This window comes from Schistocerca serialis, chromosome 10 (assembly GCF_023864345.2).
Source record: "Schistocerca serialis cubense isolate TAMUIC-IGC-003099 chromosome 10, iqSchSeri2.2, whole genome shotgun sequence".
In the NCBI taxonomy this organism is placed as follows: Eukaryota; Metazoa; Arthropoda; class Insecta; order Orthoptera; family Acrididae; genus Schistocerca; species Schistocerca serialis.
Genome location: NC_064647.1, coordinates 153734421 through 153753763, shown reverse-complemented (window position 1 = coordinate 153753763; position 19343 = coordinate 153734421). Strand labels below are relative to the sequence as shown.

Sequence of the window (19343 nt, the reverse complement as noted above, 5' to 3'; positions counted from 1 at the left end):
TCAACGTACTCACCCTACACGTCGTACATTTATATATGTGTATGATTAATTGAGAACAACTGGATCTTTAACGCATCGTAAACATGTCCGGTAAAGGAAAGTTTCTAACGAGGAAACGGAAATTGGTACTCTGTACTCTTGCCACTGTGGCTCGAGTTCCTTGTGTTAGTTTGAGTCAAATAGCAAAGGAATCTGGCATGAGCCAGAGTAGTGTTGTTCGTGTTCTGCATCGCCATAAATATCATCCTTACCATAACAGTCTCCACCAAGAATTAACTGGTACGGATTGTATTTATTTATTTATTTATTTTTCTTTGTTTACTTATTGCCAAATTGCAGATCTGTTGTAAAACAGGTCGTACATCTTATAATTTTCGTTTTTCGTCTTTTACAGTTTTATTTTGTTTTGTTTTACCTACAACAATTACAAAGAATAATAATTTTCAAAATAACATTAATTTAAGGTTGAAATTTAAATAAAATGTTGTTGTTTTTTAAGAAGAATATAAAAAGGTGATAGGATAGAGGAGATATTTGTTAGCACCATCACCGAATGTGACTGACGGTGAATACCTCGGAATGGTTTCTTCGAGCCGTTGACCGCCAGTCACTCACACACACAACCACACACACACACAAATGGTTATTAGTAGAGAGTTTTGCTTATCCTACTTATTATTAATCCTATGTATTAACTTACGGTGCCCATCCGTGTACAGCATTTAGTGATTTCTTGGCTAGATCGCCAGCACCTTATGCTTATTTATTGTCACATCTCGGCTTCTTCCTCTTGTTCTTCCTCATTGTCACTGTTTTCGCTGTCACTATGGATATTGCTGTCCACCCTCTGGATATTGTTGTTACGCTGCACATAGGCATGTCTGTTATGTTGTGTCCGCATGCACTCTTCATGTGTTGTTTTTAAAATACTGTTTGTCAATACGTTTAATTGCGCCCATTGTTTTTCGTCTCTTATTTCTGTGTATATATAAATGTCTGTTTCTGTTAAATCTAAGTGTAGTGTTGTCTATTGTTCATGTATTGCCCGCAGAAAAAGACAGTGTATTGTGGGGAACCATCTTCCCCGCATGTGAATGTAGGGGTCTGCCTCAGACTCACGCGGTTTAAGTGCGTGGGATAAGGTCCGTGTCCGGTTAAGAAATGTACCATACCGCAGACAGTATGTGTCGCATTGAATTCTGCCGATGGGCTCAACTTCAGATTAAGAGGGATGACAAACGTTTTAATAAGATTTTATTTCCTGACAAGGCTACATTCACGAACCATGGAAATGTTAATTTGCATAACATGCATTACTGGTCAGCGGCAAGTTGCACCCCAAAAAACGTGGTCGGTGAATGTATGGTGTGGGATTCTGGAGGACAGAGTTATAGGCCCCCATTTCGTCGAATCTTAATGGTAGGAAGTACACGACATCCCTGTAAGAAACATTAAGTCTCTTATTGGAAGGTATAACTTTAGGAACAAGGAACGGATTGTGGTATCAACACGATTGGTGTCCGACATATTTTCTGCTGATGGATAGATATGTGTTGCAGATACAATTCTCAAATCGTTGTATTGGACGCGCACTAGATGTGTCGTGGCCGGCGCGTTCGCCGGACTTGACGCCTCTGGATTTTTTCTTATGGGGATTGGTAAAAGACAATGTTTATAAAGACGTTCGAACTACACCTGAAGATATGCGAGAGAGAATTATCAGAGCATGTACTTCGATAAGTGCCGATGTGGTAAGGAATACCACTCAATCCATAATAAGAAGATTTCAGCGCTGCATTGATACCAATAGTCACCACTTCAAACAACTTCTGTAAATGGACGTTCATGCCACCTTTATGACCTTCGTTGACCTTCAAAGACCTTTCTGTTACACGTCTTTGGATTTAACTCGAGAGCCGCTATCAGAAAACTATAGCAGCCTATTTTAAATAACAAAATTGTCCTTCATATCCCTGAAGCGACCCCACCTAAGAACAAAAAACCAACATTTTATGACCCCCGTTGTCCCGTGCAACTTTTGTCCCACAAAGCAGTCAGCTCCTATCATACTTTCGGAGCTATTCTAGGCGGAAATAGTTAGTGACTCACCCTGTACATGCAGTCTGAAGCGACGAACGAAAATTCGTCCAAGGCCGGGACTTGACCCCCGGTCCTCTGCACATTTGGCACATGTGCTAAACCTGGCACAGTGGCTTTGCACAACTGCATATACTATCCTAGCACGCCCCCCTCTTCAATACAAATTCTCAAAGGAGGCACAAACCTGGCGCACAATTTCCTGAGCAACAAGTGCTCAGTGACAATTTCATCCAACAGTGAGCTGCACAGGATTGCAAGTGACTGCTGAGTTTCGTGAATGTGATGCGTCGACGCTCCGTACTGAAAAGTTAAAACAATTACAGCCCTCAGTCGCGAAAATTAAGTCCTTTTGACCTAGGTTGCGGCCACTTCTAAGACTACCTTCATCAGAAATAAAACATTCAAAACTGATATGTCACGTATAAAATAAGTATGAAGTGATAACGCTTTAGTCACAAAATACTAAAATAGAAACCATAGAAGGCAGGCCACGAAGGGCTGCAGCACATGCCGAGCTGCGGAAGCATCAGACTGTGGTTCAGGTAATTTATTTAAATCTAATGTTTTATTTCTATTCATTTGTCACATTATTTTAATCACCGTATGAACTTTTCCATTTGTTTAATTTTTCTTTACATCATTCTTCTCCCAGTCGGAATTTTTGTGCCTATCAGTTTCATTATATTTATCTATTATAATACTCAGTTATTTGCAAATTTCAAATCTGTCAATTAAAGAACAAAAAACGAAATAATCTATTTATACTTGTTCAATGGTAAATGGCCAGGTTAGCGGAGAGCACTAATGCGCTGCTTCCTGGAATTGGGTAGGCGTACTGGCCCCAGATCGAATCCTCCCAGCGGATTAACGAGGGCTGGTGTGCCGGCCAGTCTCGATGGGGCTTTTAGGCGGTTTTCCACATCCCACTATCTGAATACCAGGCTAGTCCCCATGTCCCGCCGGCCGGTGCGGCCAAGTGGTTCTATGCACTTCAGTGTGGAACCACGCGACCGCTATGGTCGCAGGTTCGGATCCTGCCTCGGGCATGGATGTGTGTGATGTCCTTAGGTTACTTAGGTTTAAGTAGTTCTTAGTGCTAGGGGACTGATGACCTCAAATGTTAAGTCGCATAGTGCTCAGAGCCATTTGAACTCCACGTCCCGCCTCAGTTACACACTTCGCAGACATTTGCAACATGTTTGCACTCTTTCATGGTTTACACTAGATGCAGACAGCCAGGGTACACTAATTCCGTCCTGGGTGGTATAGGATGGCGGCCACCCTTTAAAATTAACCATGCAAAATCCGCTCTTAACCATGCCGACCCTGTGCAAAATGCGGGACAAAGGCCAACGAAGAAGACTTGTCCAATGGTGTGAAAAACGTACTACTGTGACCGGAAGTGCAGTTTTTTAGTATGGTTATCATCATATAAACATTTAAAACACAACCAGAGTATCTAATGCACTATCGACAAAATATGGCAAATGAATATTTAAATGAGAGATGGGTTTATGAGTTAAACAAAATTCTAGCAAAATGAGAAATAGACGTAACGAACGCAATAATGCGGATGAAAATGCAGGGTGATAAAGGAATGGTATCAAAATTAGTACATAACGAAAAGCACATGAACAAAGTTTTAAAGAGGAGAAAGAAAGATTCGACGAAAAATGAGAGCAAATGAAGAAGCTGATAGATATTGATTAGAATAATGGCAATAAAAAATACAATTGACTCAATTAATTGAATAAAAATTATGATCTAAGTCATTTAGATTAAATAAGAAACCTACTGCCCATGACGAGATTCGAACCCACAACTTCCTACATGTGAAGCTGTTGTCCTATCCAGCATACCGCGCAACCAGATTATTTAATGCAACGTTTTAAACTCTACTGAGCGTGACACAAAATTCCGAACTTCTTTTTTCATCGATTACTCGCAAACGAGAACCAACCAGAGTGAAAAGTTGCAGTTTGCGACACCTGGAATCTCAACCAACACTACCATATAGTTTCAAAAAGTCTATCGCCCCTCTCCTTGTTAGTTTTAATCCTCCCAAAAAGCTTCAAATGAGCGCATGCTCCACTACAGTGTGAAAATGCATTCTGGACCCCAAGCTTACGGTAACTAACCACCCGAAAATGTAGATGTACCTGAAGTTCTAATAGTCTCCGCAGGCGAGAACAGTGTCAGGAAGTCGTTTCTACCTAACAGGCGCCACCAGTGCTCTGCCGTACGACGATTTGCATTACAGTAGTCCGTTTATAACTTGCATTGTAATCGAGAGACGGAGTACAAAAACGGAGAACGGGACCAGACCCGGGTGCTGCCTGCTATCTGATCCTCCCCTCTGAGACTTGGAAAGGTTATCCTTTCGGCTGGGCTCCCGCACCATTCATTGCCCTTGGGACTGTCTGACAGCTCCATTTAATCGCGCGCCCCCAGCATCTAGGGCTGAGGGCTGAGGGATGGAGACAGGCCCACTGTGTCGCCCTTGCGAAGGGCTGCCTGTCGGCTCCGAGGGCGGAACCCTTTGTGTCTTCCTCCTCCATTCAGCGGCATCGACGCGGCGTGTTGCTTTTAGCCGACAACCGGCGTTCCTACCCAACCCCTACTGATTTCTGACGTCCTGCTTTACAATCCTCTCCAGCTCTTCACCTGCATCTCCTTGCTTCTCCATACTCTCCATTTCGCAACATGTAGCACTGCGAGGAGTAGCAGAAGCCATTATTCACTTAGTAACATCTCCCTCTAAAGCGTAAACACGAGCGAAACGTTTTGATTAAGAAAAGTGCTGCTTTTTTTATTTTGTTCTTCAGTCCGAAGACCTATTTCATGCAGTAGCCCATGCTAGCCTATCCCGAACCAACCTCTTCATCTAGGCCTACGTAAGTACTAAAATTTACATCCGCTCGAACCATCTTGCAGTACACAAACCTTGATCTCGCTCTGCAGTTTTTAACCCCATACTTCCATTACAATTCCTTGATGCCTCAGGATGAGTTCCATCAATTGATACACTCCTACTATCAAGTTTTGCCTGGTCTTTTTTTCTTCCCAATTTCGATTAAATACGTTCTCATTAGCTATCCACACTCTCCATCTAATCTCCAGCATTCTCCTATACCATCATATTACCAAAATTGTCCTATTGTACAGTATTCTGATCTGTTTATCGTCATGTTTCGTTTCGCTACAAGACTACGCTGCAGACGAACACCTTCGGTCAAAACTCCCTGACACGTATCTTTGTATTCCACGTTAAATAACTCCTATTTTAGACATCCTTTTCTATCAATTACCAGTATGCATTTTATGTCTTATTTCTGACACCATCATTTATATAACTGCCCAAACAACAAAACGTATCTACTGCTTTTAGTATTTCATTTCGTAATCAAATTTCATCATTACTTCGTATTTTAATTCGGCCATATTCCGTTACCCTTATATTACCATCCTCAATTTTTACTATATAATCTGTTCTCGCGACGCTACGCACTCGGTTCAATTGCTCTTGCAAGTCCTTTGTCGTCTCTGACAAAACTACAATCCCATTGACAAACTTCCAAGCTTTTATCTCTTCTCCCTGAACTGTAATTCAGTTTCCAATTTTCTCTTTAGTTTCCCTTACAGCTTGCCCAATTTATCTTTTGCATAACGTCTGGTTTATGCTACAACTCTGGTTTATCCCAATCAACTACTGACTCCCGTACCACCCTTCGATACTTGTACCTTCAGTTTTGTGTTACTAGAAGTAGTATACAATCTTTTGCCCTTTATCTCTTTCCCCTTTCATTTTTAGAATGTCAAAACGCGTATTCCATTGACTATTGTCTAAAGTTTTCTCTAAATTTAAAGATGTTGTAATCGCAGGTTTGCACTTCTTCAGCCTATCTTCAAAGTTCAGTGTTTCCCTCTTGTTGCAATATTTCACCTAAAACCAAACTGATTTTCCCCGAGATCTGCTTCCATTAGTTTTTCCATATTTCTACAAATTATTCGTGACACAATTTGGCAACTATGCCCGTCTAAAATGATGGTTCAGTTATATTCACACCTGTTTTCATAGCCTTAATGGGATTAGCGATTATTATTTTGTTCTTGAAGTCTTGGCTCGTTCTCCCCAGTGTCTCAGTCAATCTGAAAGAATGTCGTCTGCTCCAGGTGCTTTGTTTCCATTTAGCTCTTTCAGCGACGTCAAATTAATCTTGCATTATCACATATCGTCATCTATTTCATTTGGTATAGTATTGTCTTCAACTTTCATTCCTTTGTATAACCTTCATGCATGTTAATTCAGCTTTTCACCCTTCCCTTCCTTGCTTTGATGGCTATTCGTTGATCATCTGTGCTCTTCATATACAGGTGCCTGATTCTCATTTGTCCAAATGTTTCTTCAGTTTTCCTATAGGAGACAATTGTCTATCCCATGGTCATATCTGTCCCTGCTGCTTTGTATCAATCCTGTAGCCAGTCCTGATTTGCCATTTTCCCCTCATGTCAGCCTCATTTTTTAGACATTTCCTGTCCATTTCACATGCTTCATCTCTGCACTTTTGCAATTTCTTCACAGAACCCTAAATTTGGAGCCGGCTGGAGTGGCCGAGCGGTTCTAGGCGCTACAGTCTGGAACCGCGCGACCTCTACGGTCGCAGGTTGGAATCCTGCCTCGGGTTGGATGTGTGTGATGTCCTTAGGTTAGTTAGGTTTAAGTAGTTCTAAGTTCTAGGGACTGATGACCTCAGCAGTTAAGTCCCATAGTGCTCAGAGCCATTTGAACCATTTTGAACCTAAATTTGGATGGCGAGACACGGATTAAAACCACAGTCTCCTTGATTGAGAACCCACTGCAGTATTCAATACGCCGCCTCTCTCGGTAGTGAAGCAGCTATAAGTACGACGGGCACAGAGATATGTATAGTGGTCAGAACAGTTAGGTAGTTCGACCTTGAAATCAATGAGGATCATTTCCAACTGTGGTATCTACCACGATGCCCTACGCCGATAAACAACAAACTTATCCCCGGCATTCCTGAGTCAACTGATATGGTACTTAAGACTGTCAATTTATTAAAAACGCTGTAAAGCATTTTGACTGCTGGTATGTTTCTGGGCAATTGCATCGGAGGCTGTGGTAAAAATTGCACAATATTGGTCAGAGGAAGCTGCCTGCCATATTCGTGTCACATCTGAAGACGACGAGCAACTGACACGTTTCAGTGAACCCGCTGTAATACATAATGGGGCTAGCGTTTAATACTGTGGATTCACATAGAAGGAACTGCAGTATTCGTTCTTCTTTAAAGTGCTCTCAAATCTGTACCAAGATTACTTCTACTTAATCTCGAATCCAAATCATAACAGAATACTTCGTGAACTTTAAATAGGAGCAGTCGTCTGCGTCCACACTACTGATCACTTGCTACAGATTTCAAAATCAACATCTTTGCATTATGTAGCATTGAATAAATGAATGCGCCACTTAAAATCCCTAATTATATCTCAATGTCAGTAGTGTTCAAGAATACAAGGTGTAGAAGCATGGAACCGGAATAATTACACGTCTGTTGTTTGAAACCGATAATATTTAATAAAATAATCTCCAGTGCTGTTTATACATTTCTCCCACCTCTCCGGCAGGCTATGAATGCCATGCCAAATAAATAGTTCTTCTTTTGAAGCGAACCAGTAAGCGAGCTGTTTTCGTGCATTTCTATACGAACTGAAGCGTTGTTCAGCAAGAGCGTGTCCCAGGGATGCAAACAGATGGTAATTGGAGTCAAGTATGGGGAATAATCCGCACACCCTAGTATTTTCCTGCTGAACGACTCGATCGTTTCCCTTGCCCGTTTTGCTGCGTGTGATGCGTTATCATGGAGCAATATGACTTTGTGTTACCTTCTTCCATATTCCGGTCGTTTTTTCGCGTAATGCTCGATTTAAATCGATCATTTGCTGTTGGTATCGGTCAGTGTTAACGGTTTCACCGGGATTTAGCAGCTCATAATAGATGACACGCTTCTGATCCCACCAAACACAGAGCATTGTCTTCTGTCCAAAGCGACTTTGGCTTCCAAAGAACTTCGATGGTTTACCTGGATTCACCCATGATGTACGACGCTTAGCATTCTCAAAATATATCCATATTTCATCACCTGTCGTTATTCTAGGGAGAAACGACTTTTTTTTATCTGGCGAGCGCCATTTTGCAAGTGGTCTTTCGATTTACTTGTTGTCTTTTATTCAGTTCATGCGGAACTTATTTTCCCACTTTCGGCACCTTTTCCGTAGCTTTCAACCGAAGAGAAACGTCTTTCTGCGTCACATCCAATTGACCCGCGAGTTGATCTTGAGTTTGAGTATCATCTTCATCCAATAAAGACTGCAATTCGATGTCTTCGAACTTTTGCGGTGGTTTCCCACGCTCGTCGTTTCTCTCGTGAAGACCACCATTTTTCAATTTTTTGAACCATTCGAAACACTGTGTTTCCTCAAGAACACGTCCGTCAAAGCTTCGACAAGAAATCGATGCGATTCTACAGTATTTTTCTTCAAATGATAACAGAAAACCAATGCTGTCCGCAAATCGTGCTTCGTAGGCACAAAAATCGACAAGTTTACGTGTTTGAAACCGATACCAATGTGTGGACCTTGGGTTACTGTGTGTTGACATTAGTCGTCAGCCGTTACAGGAAGCAGATGGCGCTGCAGACGCGGTCTCACGGGCTCTACGCTGACGCTAGTACCATCTGTAGGGAAATACCGCTTTCATACTTTTGCACCTGCTAAATCCACAATTCTATCTTGCTGCTGTATAGCTTGTACGTGACAAAGTCTAACATATGACTATTTTTTATCGTTTTATATAAGTTCAAACTTCGGCTGACGCGATTATTTGTTCTCTGATGCCTGCATCATTCTCGCCTGGCCACCGGCTATCCGCTGTTAGGTGCCGTAATACTGACATAGCTGAATACATATCCTGCTTTCTGCAGCGTATTTTTCACAATGAATAAACACAGAACTTCCCCCATTTTGAGCATGGCTGCACTCTCAGCAGTCTCTTTATCAATCATCATCTTCAGGCGAGCGGGCCGTGGAGTTGGCTTGAACTGTTATCAGTGTCGTGATAATCGATCTCTTTGCTGCTTTATATACCTGTGGAAGCTATGGCCTATTGTGAGGTGTACTACAAGGTATGATACGCATACCCGGTCCCTGTCGGTTAGGATTTTTTACCACAGCTCTTACGCCTTGTTACAATGTTGCGAGTAATACACCATTTGCTGCAGACAAGTTCGACAGTTGATTCGGATGTACCAACAAATTAGGCTATTTCACTGTGTAGCCACGAACACGGCTAAACCCGATAGCTCCTTTCTGTTATCCACTACATCTCGACGTTCGACCCATGTTACTGCACTGATTCAGTTCTACTAATTGCCCCCCCCCCCCCACCCCCACACACACACAGATACACAAAAGTCAGCACAAGACGTTGTTAAACGAGTACTCTGAACTGATCACTGTGCAGAATTAAATTTGACCACTGAGTTTATCGAACGCTTTGGTAACGATGTGACATGTGTCACTTCTCACTCTCCTCGACAGTTTACTAATAACACCTGTTTACCAGCTTCAGGCTATGCAGCTAGCACAGTTTGCGACAGCTCCGTTACAGTACTCAGATGGCTTACAGAGTACTTCAAAGAACAGGCGTGCACGAAGTACCACAAACGATCTGTCGGCACAGGTCATCATTCATCTCCACCATCATATATTCCGCCCCCGGTAGCTGAGTCGTCGCCGGCACGGTAGTTCAGCGTGTTCGGTCAGAGGGTTAGCTGCCCTCAGTAATAAAAAAAAACTGATTTAATCGATTAACAACGAACTTAAACGGATGTCTTACGACGTCCGCCTCGAGCTGATACAACAAACAAAAGCGAAAAAAACACGAGATTAAAAAAATGTGGTTAGCGTGACAGAATGTCAATCCTAAGGGCCCGGGTTCGATTCCCGGTTCAGTCGGAGATTTTCTCCGCTTAGGGACTGGGTGTTGTGTTGTCCTAATCATCATCATCGACGACCAAGTCGCCGAAGTGGCGTCAAATCGAAAGACATGCACCAGGCGAACGGTCTACTTGACAGGAGTCCCTAGTCACCAGTCATTTACATTTTTTTTACCATTTCATTTTCCTACTCCTGCATCTACTCTTCTTAAGCCACCTTACAACGTGTAGTGGAATGTACACCGGTCCCATTTGCATCGCATCCTTCCATTTCCGTTCGTGAACGGTAGGCGCGAACAGCGACTATCTGCGAGACAGTAATTAACGCTGAATTACTGTAGTTAATACCACCACGGTGATTCCGCGAGGTACGTGTGCAAGGAATCAATGCGTTTCCGCAAATACACTGAAGGACCTAAGATATTGGCACACCTGCCAAATATCGTGTAGGGCTCCCGCGAGCACGTAGAAGTGCTGCTACACGACGTGGCATGGACTCCACTGATGTCTGATGTACTGCTGGAGGGAACTGGCGCCATCAATACTGCAGGGCTGCCCATAAAACTGTAAGAGTACGGGGAAGTGGAGATCTTTTCTGAACAGCACGTTGCAAGGCATCCCAGATACGCTCAATAATGTTCATGTCTGGGGAGTTTGGTGGCCAGGGCACGTGATAATCACAGAAGAAGTTTTCTGGAGCCACTCTGTAGCAATTCTGCACGTGTCGTATTGTCCTGCTGGAATTTCCACAGTCTGTCGAGATGCACAGTGGACATGAACGGATGCAAGCGATCAGACAGGATGCTTACATACGTGTCACCTGTCACAGTCGTACTAGACCTATCAGGAGTCCCAAACCTCTCCAACTGCGCGTGCACCACACCATTACAGAACCTCCACCAGCTTCAACAGTCCCCTGCTGACATGCAAGGTCCATGGATTTGTGAGGTTGTGTCCATTTTCGTACTCGTCCGTCTGCTCAATACAATTTGAAATGAGACTCGTCCAACCAGGGAACATGTTTCCAGTCGTCAACAGTCCAGTGTCGGTGTTGAATGGGCTCAGCCAAGGCATGAAGCTTTCTGTCGTGCAGTCATCAAGGGCATACGAAAGCCTTCAGCTCCGAAAGCCCATCTCGATGACGTTTTGTTGAATGGTTCGCACGCTGACACTTGATGATGTCCCGCCACTGATATCTTTTTCCGGCCGCAGCGATGTTAGAGATTCGATATTTTCTGTATTCCTGATATTCACGGCTCACTCGCGAAATGGTGGTACGGGAATGTCCTTACTTCGTTGCTACCTCGGAAATGCTGTGTCCCATCGCTCTTGCGCCGACTATAACACCTCGTTCAAACTCGCTTAAATCTTGATAACCTGCCGTTGTAGCAGCAGTAACTGATCTAACAACTGCACGAGACTCTTGTCTTATATAGACGTTGCCGACCGCAGCGCCGTATTCTGTATTTGAATGCACACGCCTATACCAGATTCTTCGGCGCTTCAGTGTAGATCTGTCGGATGGACACCTCAAGGCGTGTATCTACAATGGGGCTACTCAATGGGAGTGGACTTACCACTGTCCCTGGTTTTCATTCTTTCCCTCCACCACTGACATAACGCCACGAACACGACACAACACTGTATAACGAGTCACAGTTACAGACACGATATAGACAACATTAGGCATTTCATATTAGGTGAGAGAAAGGTGACGATAAACCATCTCAACTACTGTCTCGCTATGACGGCCATGAGGACTTACACAATGCTCGCTTCTTGAGTATGGGACTGTCGTTTGATTCTCTTTCATTGGGCCGTCAGACTTCTCAATGGTTTGATGTGCCCCGTTACGAATTCGTCTCAAGTGCCAACTTCTTCATCTCAAATATGAGCTTGCACCCTACCTTGTTGGATATATTACACTCTCTGACTTATTCCTGGAGTTTTTACCCTCCACACTTCCCTCTTTTACTATGGAAGCTGGTTTTTGATATATTCCCAAGTGACAAATCCCTCTGTTCCTTCTTCTTTTCAATTTATTCGACATTTTTTTGTCCGTGCGGATTCTTTTGAGAACCTCCTCATTTCATAGCAGTCCATCCAGTTTTCAGCATCCTTCTATAACGCCACATTTCCAACGCTTTGACTCTCTTGTCTACCGGTGTTTCCATAGTCCATGATTCACTTCTACGGCATCTTCTTCTCCAAACTCAGATTCTCAGAAATTTATTCCTCATAATAATGCGAATGCATGATATTACCAGACACCCTTTGGCAAGCAGCACCTCTTTGTCTGTGCTGTCCTGCTTCTAATGTCTTTCTTGGTAAGGCCTTCTTGTGTTGTTTTGTTTCCAAAGTAGCAGAATTCATTTACTTTTTCTACTTTGGGGTCGCTAATTACGTTGTTAACATTATCGCTAATCTGTTTTGTACTATTCCTCATTAATACCATCATTCTTCCATTACTCCCAATTCATGATGTGTGCTCACTGGGCTGTTCGTGCATTTCAGTAGTTCCTTCTCACACCCTGTGCATTGTAAGTCGTCATTGAATCTTATCAGCGATACCGTTTGATCCTAAATTTTGATCCCATTCTTGAACCATTATTTAATTTCCGTCTATACTTTTTTTGATTTATGGATGAAAACAACAGAGGCGAAAGACTACATCGCTGTCATATACTCTGGTCTTCAATTACTTATTTTTCAAAAATGGTTCAAATGGCTTTGAGCACTATGGGACTTAACATCTGAGGTCATCAGTCCCCTAGAACTTAGAACTACTCAAACCTAACTAACCTAAGGACATCACACACACCCACGCCCGAGGCAGGATTCGAACCTGCGACCGTAGCGGTCACGCGGCTCCAGACTGAAGCGCCTAGAACCGCACGGCCACACCGGCCGGCACTTATTTTTCCTCTTGGTTCCTGCACATATTGTATATTTTCCGTAATTTCCTATACCTAACACTTATGTCCAGAGAACACCGTACATTTTGCAGTAGTTTACATTTTAACGTTTTTCCAATGTCGACAAATCCTCTGAATGTGTCTTTATTTCCATTGCCTTCAGTCAACGCAGCAAGTGGCTGCTTGGCTGACGCTTGTATGTAGCGTCCAGTACTATGCTTTCGGAGCCACTTAGGGCCGGATCTTAATCGTTGAGTTGCGGTTGCCAATGTAGCTGGCCAACCATATGAGGGGGAGTTCAATAAGTAATGCAACGCATTCTTCTTTCTTGATCGATTACTGTTGAAAAAATACAGATTTTGTTGCGGGACACAGTGCAATATTCAGGCTTTATCCCCACCAGTTTCGTTCTGATAGTTGGCGGCGCTACTCATGACCTTCAAATTAGTCCCTGTAATTGAGGTGGATTCCAAACAGAGAGCTGTCATTGGGTTTCTTTTTTCGAGAAAATAGAGCAACGCAGATATCCGTAGGCACTTGCAGAATGACTATGGAGATCTGGCAGTGAGCATAATGCACGGTGAGTCGTTGTGTGAAGCGTCTGTTACCATCGCAAAAAGGTCGCGCAACTTGTTCGATCTCCTGCTTGCCCACACACAGCTGTGACTCCCGCTATGTTGGAACGTGCGGACACACTAATTCGAGGTGACCAACGGACCACATACAAACTCCTCGCTAATCAATTGGACGCCTCTGTTGGTTGTCCTGACACATTCGTCCACCATTTGGGGACTCCATGGTGAGTACTCGCTGGGTTCCTCGCCTCCTATCAGAAAACGTAAAGAGCGGTCAAGGACCACTCGTGTCAAAGCGCGTACGCGTTACGAGAATGAGAGCGACGATTTTTTGTCGTACATCGTCACAGCTGACGAAACATGTGTTCGAATAGGAAACGAAACGACAATCGAAGGACTGGACCCCCAAAATCTCTTCCCCAAAGAAAAAATTCAATGCGACGGTCTTCTGGGACTCTGAGAGTGTTATTCTCGTTTATGTACTTCCTCACGGTGCAACTATCAACTCCGAATTGTATTGTTCTACCCTCAAGAAACTGAACGAACGACTTCAGTGTGTTCTTCGGCAAAATGGAAATGAGCTTCTCCTTCTCCATGACAATGCAAGTTCTCACAGAAGTCTGTGCACTCGAGAGGAGCTCCCAAAACTTCATTGGACTGCTCTTCCTCCTCCACCCTACCGCCCAGACCTCGCGACTCCCGACTTCCATTTGTTTGGTCCAATTAAGGATGCACTCCGCGGAAAGGAGTACGTGGATAAGATTATTAATGCTCCGACATCGACCAGTAGAGAGTTGTAATGCTTCAAAACCTGTACGCTTTACGTAAATTCGGAGTGCTCCTAAATATTTGAATGGCCTCGCTGCAAATCACTCTACAGATAGTTATATAGAGAAAGCAATTGCTAGTTCATGCACTGTTCACGGCAATAAAGTAGCTTATCTTCTGGTAAACCTTCCGGGATGTAAGGTCGTGGTCTATGAAACTCTTCAGCTCCTAACGTTTCGTCCAGAGCTGCGCTGGACATCTTCAGAGGGCTGTATTCTCCTCCGGTGAGTCTTGCCGACTGACGGGTCGGACGTCTGAGAGCGACTTATATATCGTAGAAAGTGGGCGTGACCAGAGTTACACGTGATATGCAGAGATAATCTTTGTCAGAGATAAAACCTAACTATCGATCGTAATCTCGTCACGGATAAAACTGTCTAGCAATTCTGTAGTGCTACTGTCCAAATATCACTAAGTTTCATGGTCTCTTCTTTCCGATTAAAATCATCCCTATGTTTATATATTTCAATTGCTTCTCTACAAAGCCGTGGGTAATAGTTCATCGTCGTAGATAAAATTTCCGAAACAAAAATTTTATCTACGACGACGAACTATTACCCACGGCTTTGTAGAGAAGCAATTGAAATATATAAACATAGGGATAATTTTAATCGGAAAGAAGAGACCATGAAACTTCGTGATATTTGGACAGTAGCACTACAGAATTGCTTGACAGTTTTATCCGTGACGAGATTACGATCGATAGTTAAGTTTTATCTCTGACAAGGATTATCTCTGCATATCACGTGTAACTCTGGTCACGCCCACTTTCTACGATATATAAGTCGCTCTCAGACGTCCGACCCGTCAGTCGGCAAGACTCACCGGAGGAGAATACAGCCCTCTGAAGATGTCCAGCGCAGCTCTGGACGAAACGTTAGGAGCTGAAGAGTTTCATGGACCACGACCTTACATCCCGGAAGGTTTACCAGAAGATATGTCATCCGGTCGTGAAAGCTTTCATACTATGAATAAAGTAGCTCACTTACTTTTCTCCAGCAGGCGAAGTCAGGCACCACGTAGATTCCTGAAACAAAAAGAGATTCCCTTTATATTGTGAACAGTAGCAGGTTCCAGTTAAAACAGAAAGTTCTGACGTCCATCACAGTCAGGTTTGTAGCTTTACGTTCATACGGAACAGGTATGCATAAAATATGACTGACCTAATAATACAGTTGTTACAGAGGAGTGATGGGTCACGTGAGGCAGGCTACTTCGCAATAGGTACAGAATTCTCACAATACGGCAAACTCTGCACACTACACTGTAGTTCTGTGTAGAAATACAAATACAGTGCAAAACTAGAACAAGAGCATAATGTAACCCGCACTCTATTTAACGATTAAAACAACTGTAACATACCGATGTAATTACGTGTAAGAATCTATAACCGTCGTTTTTTAGTCTTGAGTGTACCTATTTTTGAGGTAGTATGTTCTATTAGACGTCGTTAATTAGTTTAGACAACTTTCTAAGTACTCCCCTCTGTTAACGAAAATATTTTAATTTGCATAAAGTGAAAATTATAAAATATGATGTAAAAGTAGAGGGAAGAGAGCATCTTGTGTAGAGTAGTATCGTATATATGTGAAGTAGGAAAGAAAATTTTAATGTTATTCATAACTAACAAAGTACAAGTAGCTGTAGATGGCGAGTAGGATCCTAACTCCTAAGAAAATGTATAAGTTCCTTCTTCGAGTGTGTCTGATATCAGTGACATGACATCACGAGAAATTTTTCACCAGGCTCTCATATTTGGCGAGAGACACTATCTTTTAGGCATTTTTATGTGATCACCGTGCACTCAGAATTGAAAAGTGAGACGTGACGCGATCGAGGGGCGTACTAGAGACACCGCCCAAGACATCTGGATTTTTCAGGGTGGGTTCCATTCCGCGTTTCATCGGACTTTATTATCCGGAAAGCCCTCATAAAATGCGGTGTTAGAGGATAAGGAGTTGTAGGAGGAGAGAAAGAAATAGGAGAAAGATCAAGAGGAGGAGGTATTATCAACTAGAGAGACTACTGGAATAAACAAAGAGTAAGTTGCAGGACAATAAAAGTGGGTAAGTGATTTAGCATTTGAAAAAGGAGTACAAAAGGTTAGGGTGTGGATGTGTAAAAGGGAGGACAGCAGGAGTATCATAGAAGAAAGCAACAAGATATGGAAATGAAGCAGAAAATGAAAGAGATTAGATAAGAGGTTGAGAAGGAGGAGAATTAGGAGAATAGATGACAATGCAAAATAGAATACAAGTATGTATTGTATTGTATTCACAGTTACGAATATGAGCCACCAACCGTTATATAATGGAATGACAGCAATGGAAAATTTGTACAGGTTCCGAATTCGAACCCGGCTTTCAAGTTTTACGCGAGCGCTCGCTTCACTGGTCCGGCTATCTGAAAACGACTCGCAGACCCAAACTTCGACATGTCGTCGTCTGTGTGCCGCACCTGTAGTCGTACATACCATTAATGTTACTCCATACAGGGGAATCATTCTGTTTGTAAGTCGCAGGCCTCGTAACGACCGATATATGCGACATTGAAGTATTTTTGTAGTGAAGAAAAACGGTGCAGTGTTGTTTCGGAGCAGGAGCTATGGCGACTGGACCCGCCATGAAATACATGAAATGTATTTGCAGCTGAGAATACCAGGAACCATCAGCTGTACAATGTATGTCCAAAGGAACGTTGCTTAGTTCTTCTTAACAATACAGGCTCTGCAGTATCTTAAGCATCCACTGATGATGGACAGGGATTTTCTATTAAAATGGCCTCCCCTGTACGAGAATTACACAAAGTGCATACGAGTACATAGGAGAGACGACATATGGAAGTCTGGGACAAGCCATGTTGTGAACGGATGGCCAAAGCGGTTAAGGTGATCGCTCACATAAAGTGGGAAATCCGGGTTCGAGGCCCGGTCTGTTACAAATTTTCAATATCGTAATTCCATTATACAGCTGGATGTGGGTCATATTTCCAAAGGGGAACACATTTCAAGTCTTTCGTAGCGGCTGTATTCACTACAGTGCTTGTTACTTCTTCACAAACTTGGCACTACGATTCTGTATGCAGAAAAAAGTTTTACACAACTGGCCATTAAAATTGCTACACCACGAAGATGTGCTACAATGCAAAAATTAACCGACAGGAACAAGATGCTGTGATATGCAAATGATTAGCTTTTCAGAGCATTCACACAAGATTGGCGCCCGTGGCGACACCTACAACTTGCTGACATGAGGAAAGTTTCCAACCGATTTCTCATACACAAACAGCAGTTGACCGGCGTTGCCTGTTGAAACGTTATTGTGATGCCTCATGTAAGGAGGAGAAATGCGTACGATCACGTTTCCGACTTTGATAAAAGTCGGATTGTAGCCTATCGTGATTGCGGTTTATCGTTTAGCGAAATTGCTGCTCGCGTTGGTCGAGATCCAATGACTCTTAGCAGAATATGGAATCGTTGGGTTCAGGGGGATATTACGGAACGCCGTGCTGGATCCCAACGGCCTCGTATCACTGGCAGTCGAGATGACAGGCATCTTATCCTCATGGCTGTAACGGATCGTGCAGCCACGTCTCGATCCCTGAGACAACAGATGGGGACGTTTGCAAGACAACAACCATCTGCACGAACAGTTCGACGACGTTTGCAGCAGCATGGACTATCAGTTCGGAAACCATGGCTGCGGTTGCCCTTGACGCTGCATCACAGACAGGAGCGCCTGCGACCGTGTACTCGACGACGAACCTGGGTGCACGAATGGCAAAACGTCATTTTCTCGGATGAGTCCAGGTTCTGTTTACAGCATCGTGAAGTTCGCACCCGTGTTTGGCGACATCGCGGTGAACGCACATTGGAAGGGTGTATTCGTCATCGCCATACTGGCTTATCACCCGGCGTGATGGTATGGGGTGCCAATGATTACACGTCTCGGTCACCTCTTGTTCGCATTGACGGCACTTTGAAAAGTGGACGTTACATTTCAGATGTGTTACTACGACCCGTGACTCCACCCTTCATTCGATCCATACGAAACGCTACGTTTCAGCAGGATAATGCACGACCGCACATTGCAGGTCCTGTACGGGCCTTTCTGTATATAGAAAATGTTGGACTGCTGCCCCAGCCAGCACATTCTCCAGATCTCTCACGAATTGAAAACGTCTGGTCAATGGTGGCCGAGCAACTGGCTCGTCACAATACACCAGTCACTACTCTTGACGAACTGTGGTATCGTGTTGAAGCTGCTTGGGCAGCCGTACCTGTACGCACCATCCAAGCTCTGTTTGACTCAATGCCCAGGCGTATCAAGACCGTTATTAGGGCCAGAGGTGGTTGTTCTGGGTACTGATTTCTCAGGATCTATGCACCCAAACTGCGTGAAAATGTAAACACATGTCACTTCTAGTATAATATATTTGTCCAATGAATACCCGTTTATCATCTTCTTTTCTTCTTGGTATAGTAATTTTAATGGCCAGTAGTGTAAGTTCAATAAAACAGAAGAATACTGTGAATTTAAACAGGTAGTCAGATTCTTCTGTTTCTTTCTCGACCTTGTAGTTGCCGATTACTAAGATTATTTGATAACCTTTAAGCACTGAAAGGTAGTTGGTAATGACGTCGTGGAGGCAATGGACCAGAGAGACGATTGGGGAAAATATAGAATGAGTGCAGCGAAAGTAAAATGTGATGGAGCAGTTGAAGAAGTGTTTGTAAAATAAGAAGAGACTTTGAAGACGGTGGAGAAGTAAGGAAATATGTTGGATTATGTAGGAAATGGAAGAGAGGTGGAAGAGGGAGGAGGAAAGTGTAACGGAATATGAGAAAGAGGTTGGAGAGGTTAATGGATGCGGATGCAGAGAGGAACGATGATGGTGAAGAGTTGTAG

At 43.3% G+C, this 19343-nt stretch overlaps 1 protein-coding gene across 4 annotated transcripts in view; it reads right to left on the bottom strand.

Moving 5' to 3' along the window:
- LOC126424852 (connectin-like) overlaps nt 1-19343 on the bottom strand; it is a 746266-nt gene that overhangs the window by 306186 nt on the left and 420737 nt on the right. For all 4 annotated transcript variants that reach the window (XM_050087662.1, XM_050087663.1, XM_050087661.1 and 1 more), the window contains one exon: nt 15426-15463. The gene's annotated coding sequence lies outside the window, so the exon portion shown is untranslated. The remainder of the gene's footprint in view (nt 1-15425; nt 15464-19343) is intronic.